Source organism: Mesoplodon densirostris, chromosome 8, assembly GCF_025265405.1.
Source record: "Mesoplodon densirostris isolate mMesDen1 chromosome 8, mMesDen1 primary haplotype, whole genome shotgun sequence".
NCBI classification, from domain to species: domain Eukaryota; kingdom Metazoa; phylum Chordata; class Mammalia; order Artiodactyla; family Ziphiidae; genus Mesoplodon; species Mesoplodon densirostris.
In genome coordinates this window covers 24,858,277-24,874,928 of record NC_082668.1, presented here as the reverse complement: position 1 = coordinate 24,874,928, position 16,652 = coordinate 24,858,277, and positions in this window count along the sequence as shown.

Below are 16,652 nucleotides of genomic sequence, written 5' to 3'. Positions count from 1 at the left end.
CTTGGTTATACAGCAGTCCTTCTGCCAGTTTCCAGTTAGTTTTCAGTGAGAATTATTCCACATGTAGATGTATTTTTGATGTGTTCATGGGAGGAGGTAAGTACCACACCCTCTTACTCTGCCATCTTGATCTCCTTCGTATAAAGATAATTTTTTAAAAGAAAATCAGCAAGCATTTATTGACTGCTTGGCCCTGTGATTAAACAGTGAATAACACCTAGATCTTGCACTCAAGGAGCTTACCCTATTCCTAAATCTGTGCCTAGGAATAGAATAGGCATTGGGAAGAAAAAAGAGACTCAGCGTGGAGCAAGATAAGCACAAACTGGAACGCCCTGACACCCCTGCATCTGTTCTTTATCACCTTTAACCAAAAACCTGCAGAGTGTAATAGCTGCTTCACTTCTGCCTCCCAAATTTCACGTGTCTCTAGTAGCCAATCCTAATCTGAAACATATAGAAATATACTTTCAGTTTAGCTAAATTGACAGCATGAGCACACTATGGTCTACTCTTTGTCAATTTAGCATGTATATATGCCTCTTTTAACCATATTTAATTCTTAAGGAAAGATAATAACAAAATCATGCTTTGATCTAGCATGATGCAACCATCACTGATACAACCAAAAACATGTTAAAACTTCTTTCAAAAGAAAGTACAAAATCACTTTGCCCATATTAAATGATGTCCATTCTTCTGAGTCACCTGTTGATATCTTGTAATTTAAGTTGATAAACTGATATATAAGGTTAACTACTATTAACAGACTTTACTTGGTAGGATAATGGAGGGTCTGGGCTATAAGCAGTCTTGACTTATTAGGGTGTTGTATTTTTTTTCTTTAACTTTTATTATAGGATGGAAGTACTAAGAGGCACCACAAGGGATCCAAACATACCCATTGTGCAGCAGCAGCCCAGTTTCCCTTGAGGGTCATGATCAGTCACTCCAGCTAGTATAGCATAATCCTACTTTTTGCTTTTTTTCCCCACTGGTATGAGGAGCCCAAGGTGGAAAAGTGGCATTTTCAACTTCTAATTTAATGAAACCATTGTTCTGTTCCCTGGTGAAAGTATTTCTCCCTTGGTAACAAAACTCTCTAGACCAAGAGAGCCTAAAGTTGTGGGGATAGAGCAAAAATTTTGCTAGAAAAATTCATTAGAAATAAGTGAAAGGAGCTATTCTCATTTCCATCTCTTAGGTCCCAAAGCCAAGAATCCTGGCTATGGGAGAAATAGCAACATTTGTCAGTGATTGAGAGCATATACCACATCTTCAAAGACATTTCCATAGCGTTTCAGTGTGCCACCAGCTGGTGCTGTAACTGAGCTATCAAAAGGCCACTCTACTGTTGTATCATGTCAGCTGCTTCAGAGTAATGGGGAACATGGTAGGGCATGAGCCCATTGCTGTACTTCATTCACTATAAAGTGAATTTTTTGGTAAGAGATAGTGTTGTGTGAAGGGCCATGGTTATGAATAGCACATTCTGTAAATACATGGATGGTGTTTTGTCTGAAGCACTCTGCAGGAAAGTAAATCCAGAGTTAGTGTGTAGTACATTGACAACAAAGCACTATCCCTTCTACCACAGAAGTAATCTAGTGAAATCTACCTGTCACCATGTGGCTAGATGATTCCCCTGAGGCATGATGCTATATCAAGCCTCAGTGTTGGTTTCTGCTCTTGGCTAGTTGGATATTTATCAGTGGTCACAGCCAAATTAGCCTTAGTGAGTGGACGTTCATATTGCTAAGTCCATGTATAGCATTCACCTTGCTGCTGCAGTCACTTTGTTCATGAGCCCATTGGGCAAGGACAGGAATGGCTGGAGAAAGAGGCTGACTGACATCCATGAATAGCATTTGCCAGGTTGATATCTGTACATACAGGTGCCAAGGGATGTGTACACTTATTCCAGCAACAAAGATCATTTCTGGAACAGCAGCTAGAATTGGAGTCACCAGCTAATTATATTTATTATAATCCACTGTCATTTTTCAAGATTCACCTGTCTTCTGCACACATCAACAAGTTGAATGGGGATATGCTAGGAATGACCATCTCTGCATCTTTCAAGCACTTGGTGGTGTCACTAATCTCTGCAATCCAAGCATTATTATCTGTATGCAGAGCCCATGGTAGTGCTTCCATGTGGCCTTTCTGCCTTAATAGCCAATATGAGATTCCAAAAGTTGCTGAGTACATCCATTCCAACTATATATTCTGAAATTTGGAGAAAACTTCACAGGGAACATTTGAGGACGTGCTGAGCTCAGTGCATTTGGGGACAGTCTGACCCCAAGCCAACACTCCATCAATTACTTGACCACCCTAAGTGCTTATTCTGAATGGTGGTCCATCATGATGTTTGCGTTTCCAAGAATTAATGTCATTTCAGAGACAGTGTCTAGTAATCCCTGAACAATCTGATTATTTACCCTTTCCCAATGAATATTCATGCTGGTAATTGTCCTTAATTCCCTTTGGGGGAGAGTACCCTATCAATTTTTTGCTATATAGTGGGGCTCTTCCTCAAGGGCATCTGTTCTCCCCCTTTGTTCAAGGTACTCTGAACCTGTTAACTGGTTCAAGTCTGGGAATTGGTTGAAAGATTGATCGTAGCTCTCTGTTGCAGTGGCTCAAGTCAGACTTCTGTTCACGAGACCTAGAGCTTTCCCACTATGCTAAGTAAGACTTTAGTAGGCTGCCAATTGATTTCAATTCTAGAGATATCATTATCATCCAGCCAATGCCAAAGATCACTTTGGTTAACTCATCCTAATTACTACCTTGGCTTGGCTGCCCATTACGATCATCAAATCCACATCGTCTTTGGTGATTTTTCACTGCCACTTATCTGTGGCCACCCAGGAATTCCCAGTGAATTCCAGGAGTTCAGTTTTATGGCAAGAATTTCCTATCATTCCTGACCTATAGGAAATATCCATCACAGAGCTGTTCAAGGATGCCAGAGTTCTCCGTATGAATGTATTTCTTTCAGCCTTGGACAGCCTTGTTAGAAGGAATGTCCTCTGGACCTTCCCAAGTCTAAGGGGTGTGTGAAAAGATCTTACATAAAATCATTCCACTCGAGCATTCCAATCTCCCTAAGCCTTGGGATACCTTTCTCTGCAGTACACCAAGAAAGCTCTAGCTTTACAATTTTATTTAATATAAGTTAAATTTAGGTCTAGATTTCAGTCACCCAGTCAACAAAATTGTTGGACTCTTTCCTTGCTGCTCAAGGTGTCACCATGAACCCAGAATTTATACACAGTGCATGCTTATCAATAAATCAGCTTGATTCAACATTATTTTTTTCCACCCTCACCCAATTTACTTATCTGGGAATTTAAAACTCCAACCACATCATTTTCTTTTTCTAAGTTTTCTAGTGCATTGAAAAGCAAACAATCTACCCCATTATGCACTTTATTTTCACTAAAATGTTCTATAGCAGAAACTTGGTCTTCTCTATCCTTGTCTCCTATAAGCACTTGAATACAGGTGTCAAAAGTGAACATTGAAAAAATTGTTTGTCAGTGGATTACCAGCATCCCGTTTACCACTGGCCACAGTAATACAGATGCCTTTAAATCGAATAAGATCAGATACTCATCTTTAAATTTTTGTTGCCCTAGAAACTTAAAGATCCCATTACCAATGACTTCAGCAATTAATGTTTAATCAGGGAAGCAGAACAACTATGATATTATAAAATAAAGAATTTATTATAGAAATTATACTTTGTATAGTTGTGGAAGAAGCTGAGTAAGAAAAGGTCTTAAAAAATCAGAAAAAAGTCATTAACCATCCCTGGCATTAGTAAAACAGTTGAGTTTTCAGGAAGCTAAGCATAGCCATCTGCTGGTGTAGACCATGAAGTAGGCTAGTGGAGAAATCCATTGGAGGTTTGTGGTCCTTTTTGGCTTTTGCTTCTGTGATTTAGCAGCAAAGCATCAGGTGATGGACCTGGCATAGTTCTTGATCAGAAGTGCCAGGAGTTGAAAAGAACTGGATGCAGAATTGGAAAAGACAAGAACACATTGAAGGACTTCCCTGGTGGTACAGTAGATAAGAATCCACCTGCCAATGCAGGGGACATGGGTTCGATCCCTGGTCCTGGAAGATCCCACATGCCATGGAGCAACTAAACCCTTGTGCCACAACTACTGAGCCCGCACGCCACAACTACTGAGCCCGTGCACCACAACTACTGAAGCCCGCACACCTAGAGCCCATGTTCTGCAAAAAGAGAAGCCACCACGATGAGAAGCCCACGCACTGCAACGAAGAGTAGCCCCTGCTCACCACAACTAGAGAAAGCCTGCGTGCAGCAGTGAAGACCCAATGTGGCCAAAAATAAGTAAAATTAAATCTTTAAAACACACACACAAAGAACTCACTGAAAGAAGTAGGTGCAAAGGTCCTGAGGCAGGAAATGGTTTGGTTTACTTAAGACAGTGAAGAAGAGCAGTGTGGCGAGAGGTAGCAGAAAAGAAAAGAAGGTTAATTCAAGATGAGGTTGGAAAGATAGAAACGAGTCAAATTATGTAGGGCCTTATAGGAATTTGCAAGTTATTCTAAGTGCATTGGGAAACCATTAAAAAGATTCCTAAAGCTCCTAAGTGTGATCATTATCACTATCATCATATTTACTTATTTTGTGCCAGGGACTATGCTACACATTTTACATAATTATTCACCTAACATTTATTGAGCATCTGCTATGTGCTAGACACTCTGTTGGGTACCAGGACTATGAACATAGTCACTCTTTTCAAGAAATTTATGATGTCGTAAGCACTGTTGCATTTATTAATTTATTTATTTTTGGCTGTGTTGGGTCTTCGTTTCTGTGCGAGGGCTTTCTCTAGTTGTGGCAAGTGGGGGCCACTCTTCATCGTGGCGTGCGGGCCTCTCACTATCGCGGCCTCTCTTGTGGAGCACAGGCTCCAGACGCGCAGGCTCAGTAGTTGTGGCTCACGGGCCTAGTTGCTCTGCGGCATCTTCCCAGACCAGGGCTCGAACCCGTGTCCCCTGCATTGGCAGGCAGATTCTCAACCACTGCACCCCAGGGAAGTCCGCACTGTTGTGTTTAATCTTTATGATAGCCCTGTGAGAGAAGAAACTGAGGCACGGGAGGAAAGTGGTAAATTAAATTGCCTAAGGATATCCAGCTAGAAATTGACATGGCCAGTGTTCATATCCTGCTCAGTGGTATTCCCAAGACTTTCCTTTAAGCAGTGGTCTATGTGCTTCCCATGCTGTTATGTAAACACTCAGATAAACCTAAGGAATAAATCACTGGGATATGATTAATTTCTTATCTCTTCATGGTCCTCAGTTCTCTATGCCTCTGTCAATGTGTGCATCTTAGGTTATAAATTTCACTTGAGCAAGGAAATGAGACAGCCTTGAGTATATGAAGTGTCCTTTACAGAATTCAGAGCAATTAAGTTTACCAGCTCTCTTGGTTTATCATGAGTGTAGTATATGCTGAGCAGGTGCTTGGCTGTCCATCATGAGACTTGAAGTTCTGCATCACATTGGACATGTTCACTGGGATGACACATCTAATTTGATGGCTTCTTAATGGGAATCACATCGTTTTGTCATGTTCTCTTTCCTTAAACAGGAAATGTAATCATAAGTATTTTTTTTTAAGTTTTAAAAAATAGCTTCCCACTGACTCTAAGAAAAAAGTTAATTTAATGCTGAATACATTGAACCAGCATTAGGCAGATAAAAATCTAAATTTAGTTGTCATAACTGTCAGGCCATTTAGAAACCAAATAACTCACATCCTGCTAATTGCTTTTATGTTCATTTATCCAAGAGACATGAGTCATCACTCAGAATCCTAATTATGAATGACTTACACCTTGTTGATGACAGATCTCTGTGTTATCCTTACAGAAACTTCCCAAGATGTATTTTTTCAAAATAATTTTAACTTTCTCTGATTTAATTTATCTGATAAACTGGATTTTTTTTTCTCAGAAATATGTGACCTAGGGGCCTACCTTGCCTGCCTTTCTTTCCTGTAGCCAAAGGATTGTTCAGAAGCCAGGAAAACTGATTTTCTGAACTTTTTGCTGTGAAGAGTGTTGATGCTATGATGACAGATTAATCCAGGCATATGATCACTGAAGCTCTGTTTTAGAAGCACTGATTCTTTTTAGTAGAGAATCCAAAAAATACCATGAAAGACAACATAGACATGAAAATCCATGTAGTGCACGTTTGGGTCACCACATTCCAGAGCAATCAAGAAGGGTCACCACATTCCAGAGCGATCAAGAAGTTATTACATCACTATTAAGATTCTAGGTATACTTTTCTTAACTGGGTATTAATTATAAGGAATTATTGAAGATTGAGGAGGGAGAATTAATATAAATGTAACTTACAGAATATAACATTTTATAAATTTATTGACATAAAAAGTCTGCTGATTCAGATTCAAATGTTATCGACAGGTTTACATAGTCACATGTTTGGGGTGAGTATTTCTTTGGTCTAACTTTCTTTTACACCATCAACTGTCCATTATAGGGACCATGTTGGATAGTCCATATGAAATATTAGGTACAAGGGTGTCTTTACAAGAACTAGAATATAGGGACTAATTCTTGATTCCTCTGAAATAACTCTCAAAGGCATTGTATCCCACATATCTGAGAATTTCACATTAAGGAAAGATTGATATAATTAAAACAAAATTTATGTATTTATTCAACATAGGGAGTGGTAGTACAAACTGTCTGGAACATTATTCCAAATGGGAGGATCCAGCAATAGGGATCAATCTTTCTACTGAGCCAGATGTTGGCTTCTCCTCTAAGAATTCTGATATATGGGGAGATGCATGAGGGAAGGGATGTGGGAACAGATGTATATGTATGACTGATTCACTTTGTTATAAAGCAGAAACTAATAATAAAAAAAAACCCAAAAGAAAAAAAGAATTCTGATATATGGACATCAAGGAGTACTGTGTATGATGGTAGGTTTTGTTATGTGCAGATCTTGCCAGTAGATGCTAGTAAAAAATATTAAATCATTTTTTCTTTAAATCAGCAAACTTTCTGATATTTTTCCATTAATACTTATAAATTAGCATAAATGTGGTACTTCAAAATACCCCAAGTTTTGATAAAATAAATGAAAGGATTTCTGTTTTTCATAGTGGAAATAAGAGCACAGATAGGTAGCTTAAGTTCACATGTTTACCAGAAGGCAGAACCAGTGAAAAAACAACACCTGGCCTATTATTTTAAACTGACCACAATAAATCACACCCTTTTGAAAATAGTCATAAAATAGGACTTGAACTCAAGGCCTGATGTGATTTCTTTATCATAGTAAGAGTTCCTTGGAGTTTAATCAGTTTCTCCCAGTTTAAGCCTCCCTATACTCTGCAACAAATACAAGTTAATTTTCGGTTGATACTGCATTCGGACTCCCTGGAATTAAACAATCTCTACAGGGAGAATACTAAATTCTCTAAACTTGGAAATTTATCAGAAATATTTTATTAATGGGTCTATGAGAAGAGAATAATTTCTATCTCTCTCTCCATCTCTCCCCTTCCTCTAACCCTCTTACCCTTCCTCCATCTCTCCCTTCCTTCCTTCCTTTACTTCTTCTTCTTTTTGGTCTTATTGCTTATTGAGACAGGGAATCTCATTACATTTCTAAAAAGTGGATGTCGTATCAAACTACCGCATTATTATAAATTGCTCTGTACACCGTAATATAGTTCCCTTCCCTCAGATTCCTACTCATCCTCTTCCTGCTGTTCTCTCATTCTTAACCAAGAGAAAAGTACATTACAACACAGATAATAATTCTCCTATAGGTCAGGGATTATCAATGCCAATCTAAGTCACTCGAAGCCAGTGTAAATTCCACACAGAAAAGGGGTGATTATTATGATAAGACACACAGAATACTCTCTGTTTTACTGATACATATGTCCATTGCCATAGGAAGAATCCACACTGCAACTCTGGTTGATAGTTTCATTTCTGCATTAATAAGGAAATTAAGATCTTACTCTTGGGATCATCTTATTACAGAAAGTTCACTTCCTAGAGCAAAAGTTTATTAGGAATTTTTCAAAATCCAGTTTGTAGCTAGGATCAGGAACCAGGAAGCATGGAGTAAAGTAGACCACAATCATTAAAGAAGGACTTAGTTACCAAGCATCAGGGCAGGATCAGACAGGTTGGGACCCTGCTGGGCATTGTGCTTCCTGGTTGAAAGAATACAGGCCAATTGTAGGAGCTCAGAGCTGGGCCCAGAGCAGGATGAAGAGGCAGAAGAGGCAGGAGCTAAGCTGGAAAACTAATGCAGAAAAAAAATTTTATTCGTGATTTTGTCAAGAGGCCACAGGTACAAGGAGATCATAAATGTGATAAATTTTGACCACTGTGTATGAAATAGCCTAGATCAATAATTCCAATTAATTAAACATTTTAAAGCATGGGCTGGAAATGTATTGGTGATGATTGACATCAGAGATAATTGTTTTCATAGATTAAAAAATTACAGAATTGGCATGGCACAATATTTATGTATACAGGTACAACTTTCTGTTTCTGAAGCATAAGGATAAAATGGTAGTGTTTTATTATTACCAATAAAGTAACTTCACTCAGAAAAAGAAGACCATATTTCAGAATCTTATCAACAAATTTGTAACAAGGAAATATTTGCTCTACTTTTTCCTTACATTTAGTAATACTCTTGGTATGACATGTAAAGTGAAGTATAGAAAAAGTAATTCATTTATTCATCCATCCATGTCTCCAACAAATATCAGGTCTGGAGTGGACAAGTAGATTTGTGGGTCATCAGCCAATAAGAGGTAGTTGAAGCTGTGGATCCTAGAAATAGTGCATCATAATTTCAAGTCAGATAAATTTTAGATCCAATAGTGTTAAATGATACTAACGGGTGAAGTAAAATAAGGATTGAGAATTGGCCTTTGGATTTAGCAACATGAAGAACATCAGTGACTTTGACAAGAGTCATCATTTCCTTGGAGTGGTGGGGGCAAAAGACTAGTTGGCCTAAGTTCAAGAGAGAGTGAGAGAATTTAGAGGCTGTAAATGGAATCATTACTTGCAAAGACTTTGTCTAAAAAGGAAGGAGAGAAAGGGGGTGTTAGTTGGGGGTGCATCAATTCCCAAGAGGACATTTTAAACAGCATGTTTGTATATAGATGAGAAAGATCCAGAAGAGAGGGGGAAATTGTTGATGCAAGCAAGAAGAGAGAAGAACTGCTGGGACAATATCCCTCAGGAAGCAAGAGGGAATAGGCTCTAGATCCTAAGGGGGGGGGGAATTAGCCCCTGCTTGGAGACCAGATAGTGATAACAGAGAAGGTTCTCAATAAATAGTCGTGAATGAGTTTTAAAATGCTTAGTATGTTCTTTCTCAAAATTTTAATTCTCATATATATGTGTGTATATATATGTATATATATGTATATATATGTATATATATGTGTGTGTGTGTATATATATATATATATATATATATATATATAATCTGACTTGTCCATTTATAAAAGGGGTAATTTAAAATGTAGTTCAGAATTCATGTGGGGGAATATAATCATCTCAAAAGAATGAACTTTTACCCATTAATGTTTATGGGAAAGATACTGCTGCAAACTATCCTCAAACTAAGACATGGTTAATGAAATATCCTACAACATAAGGATATGGAGAATTAACTCTTTCTTGAGATATTCTTCACAATAGCTCAGGGCATCAAGAAGTAGGTAATAAAAGCAAGAGCCATAGAAAATACTTTTCCCCAAATATACATTCCTTATACCTTTTATCCCATAGACTGCTTGGCTACATGCAGACTGAAAATGTGATGATGATAAGCACGAAGTGCATTATTACCAAAAAAAGATAAGCATCGTACCATTTAATGAGAGAAAAGATCTTATATCTTTGAGCTTTTCAATGAGAAGTGTAGGATCAGTTCCTCCCATGTGAATCACTTTGACATTTAAAGAGTTCTTGGAACCAAGAGAAAGGTAAGGACCTAATATTATTGTAAAAGGAAAATGTTGTAACCCTCATGGAATGTTCCTGGGTTTCTGCCATACAGAGGAAGTGACTTGCAGTGGATGGCAAGAAGGAATAATAGTCATCCAGGTGATGAGTAGCCAATCAAGCCACTTAGGGTTCTCAATCATCAAGGCAATAAAGTGTCAGTCTCTGCCCAGGTTGGGCTCCAGTGCTAGTAGCCCTGAATACATTTTATCATCAACCACACAATGTGTGATCCAAAAGTATTAAGAGACTCAAGCCCTTCCTTTGCTCACTCCTCCAAAGAGTGAAACAGATGTTGGTAAATATTTGTTTAAGAAAGATTCTTTCTGATAACCAAACTGGATGCTTTTTCAGAGTAACCACAGAGGTAGGATTAGAATTGTCTGGGTGAGCTAAGAAGAGTTGCTTGGAGAAGGGAAGTTGGGTGTTACCATGAAAAGCTGGAATCCTGCTCTACTGGTGCGTTAACCTCTGCCACTTTGGAATCTTTTAATTGCCACAAAGCCCCATTTCTGGGTAAACACAATGAGACTCAGTTTGAAAGGAGGAGGGGGAAAGCACAAAGAACAGAGAAGCAGCCTTCCTATTCAGGGAAAATGGTAGGTAACTAGCACTTCATCTGCTGGGAAAAAGAATGAAAATATTGTATCTGAAACCTCAATATGGCATGAAAAAGACCTAATATGTTCAGAATTATCGATTCTAAAGCTCAAGCCCTTGCATTAAGAGAAGAAAGAGGGAAGAGGGAAGGTCTCAAGTTCCTTAGTTACCCATGGCATTTCTGGCCTAAAAAAATAATCAACTTTTCTCCCCTCCATTTTACTGGGATCATCTCAGAGAAGGAAACTAACTGTCCACAGGCCAGGCTAGACAGCTTGGGCTTAGCTGAGTGCCACTGGCTAAATTTAACACCGTGGCTTTCTTGTTCTTGAGTGTTAAGGCGAACAGTAATCAGAGGTGCTATGCTCTAGTTCTTTTTAATCCATTTTTAATTATAACATAAACACAATACACACAGCAATAGAGTGATTTCCATGAATTGTTTTGGCAGGTATTTGCTTGTTTCCAACTGAATGACTAATTTTCTTCCTTTTTTCCTACTACTCTTTTTTTTTTTCCCTGAAGTAACATCTTATTTGAAAGGCCATTGTCCATCTTTTTAAATTAATTACTTTTCTAAAGTAGTAAAAAAGTTTGAGATTTAGAGCAAGCAAGGCAAAGCAAGGTCTATCTCTTTCTGTAAAAATAATTCAAAGTTAGAGAAATAAGTAAAAATTTTATACTTTTTCAGAAAATAACTTTTTGAAATAATTTACGTCTTGTGTTTGGTAAACTTGTATTTCACAATGAAGGTGAGGAAAAATGAAACTTTACTATTAAACAAGTACAATAAACAACGTGTTCAAACTCAATGATTTTCAATTTCATTATAGGTAGAGACTTCCTCATTTTCTCTATATTATTGTAATTGCTATTATTATTTTACATGTGTATAGTAATGACCTCTATAAGTCAAAAGGCTAACAATAAGTGGAAGAGTCCGAAATTGAATGCAAGACTTCCAGCTCCAAATTTAGTCATCTTTATTCTACAAACACTGTAAAATTCTCAGTATTCCTCATTTTCATATTTTTCCCCAAGTCCCATTCTCTTAGTACCATACACAAAAGTAAATAGATTAAACTTGGGTTAGTATTTCTTCAGGGATAAATTTATTAGCTATCTTGCTTTTACCTGCTGCTCATCAAGTATTTCTAAAGTGTTTCAGGCAAAGTTTAGCTTATTCAGTTAAGATGTGCTTTCACAGCCTACTTAGTCTGTCTGAACCTTGATTTCTAACTCTATTAAATGAGAATAATAATTGCAACTCTTAGTAGAATTATTCAAATATGATTGAAGCAAAAATGTATCTTCCTCATTATGCTTTGTTTTTAATTAGAAATGCATCACAAGCATTTATTAAATTTTTTTAAAAAGATATGACAAGATTTTATTGCAAATGTCATTAATAGACTAGGCTCTTATCCAGCATAACTTGGTGGTAAATTTAGAAAGACACATAGGCAAACAGTTTTCAAAAATAAAAAGGAACAAAAATGTGAGAGAATAAAGGAATTTCTTATTTTTTTACCATGTGATAATAAGCAGGAGGGATTAGCAAACATTTAAATTTTCTTAGAATAATTACATTTTTGGATGTTGCAAAATTTCAAACTTAGCTTGACCTTTTGATGACCTTTTGAGTTTGTCTACTTTTGGCAAAAGATAATTTCCTGACTTTAAAGTCATCAGGCAGCTCTTACCAATGAAAGTTTTAATTATTCAAGTTGCGTAAATGACTTGAAAACATATGGAATCAATTTCCCACACAATATTAATTGGTTAAAATATTGTGAGAAAAATGGCTTTACTGTACATGAATTCAATTTTCTTGAACTTCAGATTTCATGGGGTTCAAGGTAGAAAGATTCCTGTTAAATCTCAAGCAAATCAGAATCGACCGCAATGCCAGGGCCCATCTGAACCATTTCAAGTATTATTAGCTTACATCACTATCAGTTTTTATCTACACAGTATATTTATCACTGCCCTTCCCCTGCCCCTTAACACACACTCATATTATCCTTTAAAATGATACCAAACCTCTGCAGGATAAACCTGGCCTGCTACAATCCACGGAATATCAAAGAAAGCCAAAATATATGATTTGTGGCAATATTCATTTTGCATGGACTTTTGATGGAAAAAAAAGCCCATTTAATGACAAAATCATATTGGAAAGACCATCGTTTATCAACTCACCAGTGTTTACCATGCTACAAACTTCTCCATTATATGATTTTCACTACTTGTTTTCTAAGTCTGAATTCCAGGCCATGGGGAGATATAGCTCTGCTGTTCTATTACTTATTCTTCTGTCACTTCACTTAATAGCACTGAGCATCATGTGGACTGTGTGGGATTACAGCACATGGTATGAAAAACTAGTGGGAGGACATTATAGCAACAGTTATGTTGAAATGAAAATCTGGCATACATGCAAAACCATCTTCCAGTTCTTTCGCATTTCCAATTTTGGCCCTACTATCATTTATTATTACTAACATTATTTTGTTATCCCTCTGAATGATTTAATTTTGTGTTACAGTAACTTTAAAATTCATTATATTTCAGTTGGTTTATCCTTAAAACTTTAGTAGAAAATGCATTATTAGATTTGAAATGGTACAGACTGAAGCAAGGTTGATCATTACCCTAATAACTGGTCACCAAATTCCCAGTATAAAAATTAGGTCCATTGATTTCTCAGTGTGGATAGGAATGTAAGTGGCCATAGGTTGAAAACTAGTTTTGTATGGTTTGTTTGCATTTAGAGTTGAATGCCTTTGTTCTCAGATTCTGTATTTGTGAGTTCGCCTACTCACTAAAACTTATTTGCAACCCCCAAATCGCAGTGCTTTGAGGTCATTCATAGACAAGCCCAAAGCAGCAACAAATTTGTGTCACCCAACAAGCATATGTCCAGCTGAGGTAGAACAAAGGGATGCTCTCATACTGTAAATATGTCCTTTTCACGGTCTCTTTAGTGTCACATTTTTTGCATTTTTTTACTTTTTGTTGTGATTCGATGTTTAAAATGAACTCCAAGCACAATGATGAAGTGCTGTCTATTGTTCCTATGTACAAGACAGCTGTGATGTGTCTTCTGGAGAAAATATGTGTGTTAGATAAAGTTTACTCCAGCAAGAGTTATAGTGCTGTCAGCTGTGAGGTCAATGTAATGAATCAACAATAATAGTAAATAAAGTGCTTTTAAACAGAAACGTACACATAACAAGGTTTGTATTAATGAGTTGATGAAAATGTGATGAATTGTAGGAACCTAACCCTTTATGTTCTCTAGGAGCAGTGGTTTAGTATTCAAGGCAATTTTATAGGACAGAACTACCACAAATAAGGAGAATTGATGGTATATGTGGCATTTTCATCATCTTCAGAAACGGTCAGTTGGAGAGTTTAGAGGAAAGTATTAATACGCAGCGTTTATATTAATGAGATGCTGTGTTTTACCATATGTCTCATGCTCATCATATCCTTTTTTTTTTTTTTTTTTTTTGTGGTATGTGGGCCTCTCACTGTTGTGGCCTCTCCCGTTGGTGGAGCACAGGCTCCAGACGCACAGGCTCAGCGGCCATGGCTCACGGGCCCAGCCGCTCCGCAGCATGTGGGATCTTCCCGGACCGGGGTACGAACCCACGTCCTCTGCATCGGCAGGCGGACTCTCAACCACTGTGCCACCAGGGAAGCCCCATCATATCCTTTTTTATTATGGCTTTTAATTCCTTTTTTAAAAATCTTGCTCTTAGTTTTTTTTTTTCTTAGTATTGTTTGGGTGTCATTGAAGATATTTCCAAATCTAAAGCTCAAAAAAGAGTGACTTGCTCAGAGTTCCCTGTAAGTAACCTGTCAGTTGTGCCCACTTGGCCATGCAGAACATCTCTGCAGTCTTCCAGGTGGCCACATCACTTCTTCAACAAGATACATACAGCAGAAAAAAGAGTACTTCCTTTAAACATAAATGGATCCAAATTCAAGCTTTACCAATGCATGCTTATTTAACCTAGAATGAGCTATTTACTTTTCTGAGTTTCTTTTTCTCTCCTCCTCTGTAAAATAAAGATAATAATAGAGCTAACAAAGAAAACTTTTACTTTACTAAAACCAAACCTAGAAACCCCTAGCCATGCAAGAAGAAGCTTGGTGTTGATTTGGGTGGGGAACCAAGTTGCTTTGGCATTTCCCCCAGTTTTATCTTTCTGTGATGTTGTCTAGATTTTACTACCCCTGCGAGCATCAGGAGGGACCCTCCCAGGCTTGCTGTTCTCTTTAACTGATCTGAAGGTCATTATAGCCTCCAAGAGACTTCACTAACTATCAAGGTATACTAGAGCTCCGGGTAAGCATGTGAGGCCTATACTACAGATTGTTCAAAATGGCATTTGGAATCTCATGAGGGCTGAGTTCTAGTTAGCAGCAGCTGAATCAGGAATCTGCGCTGTGTAAACTAGGCTTTTTGTCTTTTCTATATTTGTGTCCTTTTATTTTTTTTCTTATTATTTAGTTAAATCCCTTTAAAAAGAGGTGTCTAGAAAAAAAGTTCCAGTTTCGCTAATGAATCCTTTTGGTATTTCTGGCCATGCATTAGCTATAGCTTTAAAATGGGTATAACTGGAGATAGAAGGTAAACATAGTATGCAGGACAGCAGTCTTATCAAGAAACTTTAGGGAACAGAGTTGAGTTATTTGGTTAGGTGTAATTCCCTACTAGGAAGGTAGCAAAGTTGTTGTCACAAGGACCAAGTGTGACAGTATATGTAAATGTTTAGTACAATAATATGGTACATTCTTCTGAAGTATTTTGACAAGTATAAACACATATGTTAAAATTAGATAATATTTTTAAAACTTTTTCATAAGAAAGGTACCAAAGTTCAACTAGAAAAGGGGAGGGCGATATGATGTTTTAAAAAATTGTAATTCCATCTATTCAGCTCAAAACATATCATGTAATAAAGTCATATAACTTTTTTTCTAATGAAATCTGTGTTAGGGATAATTATCCCTATTTTACCAAAGGCAAAAAGACATTACTTACATATTTCCAAATCATAGGTAGAGTTTAAATTAGGACTGAAAACCTTTGGCCCCTGTACAAAATCAATGCTCGATAAAACTTGTTGCCAGAGTTAATGTTTTTATTTGAATTTTACTGCTCCCTAGAAAATGTCACATTTCATGATTTTTAAGTCTCAGAAAATCTGTTTGGTGTGCATTGCAAGACAATAAAGAAAAATACTTCTGTAAATAGTGTTAAATGACTCCTGCCAGCTGGTAGAATCAGGGAAAAGGGAATCATAGCCACTAATTTATTTCCTGATTCAGAAAATGACTCACGATGTAACTTTGTGAACATCGTTTAACCTTTCAGCATTCCAGTTTCTACAGCTGAAAAACAAGGGTAATATTTGTCCACCTTACAATGGTAAATGCTCTAGAAATACACACACAAAAAGTAATCTCATATTAAGGGACAGTAAAGCTGGTTTTTCGTGTACTTGAGATATCACTGACACATTCACAAAACAGTTTCTGCCACAGTTGTGCGGTTAATGCTTCCAGATCACCTCCCTAAACGCCACATTGTGCACTGAACTCTCTTTATCCTGCCCTGAATCAGAATGGTAATCGCCGCGGGGTGTGTTCAACATGACTGACGAGGCACGACGTGCAGCCTTATCACCCGCTTGTGCCAGAGTGCTTTCTGCGTGGTTGTCAAGGAAAACAACACTCAACAGAAGGAAAAAGATCCATACGATGGGAAGAAACTTTCTCCTTGAATTCTGGTTCTGGGAAATATGACTAAAATTATGAATGAGCCAATTTCATTTGCAGTCTTCCTGCTACAATATACAACTGTTCAGTTTCCCTCATATTCTGGATATCACAATTAAAGAAAGATATGTGTATGTCCTCTCTGGTGCTTGGCTTATTATCTTCTTCCCC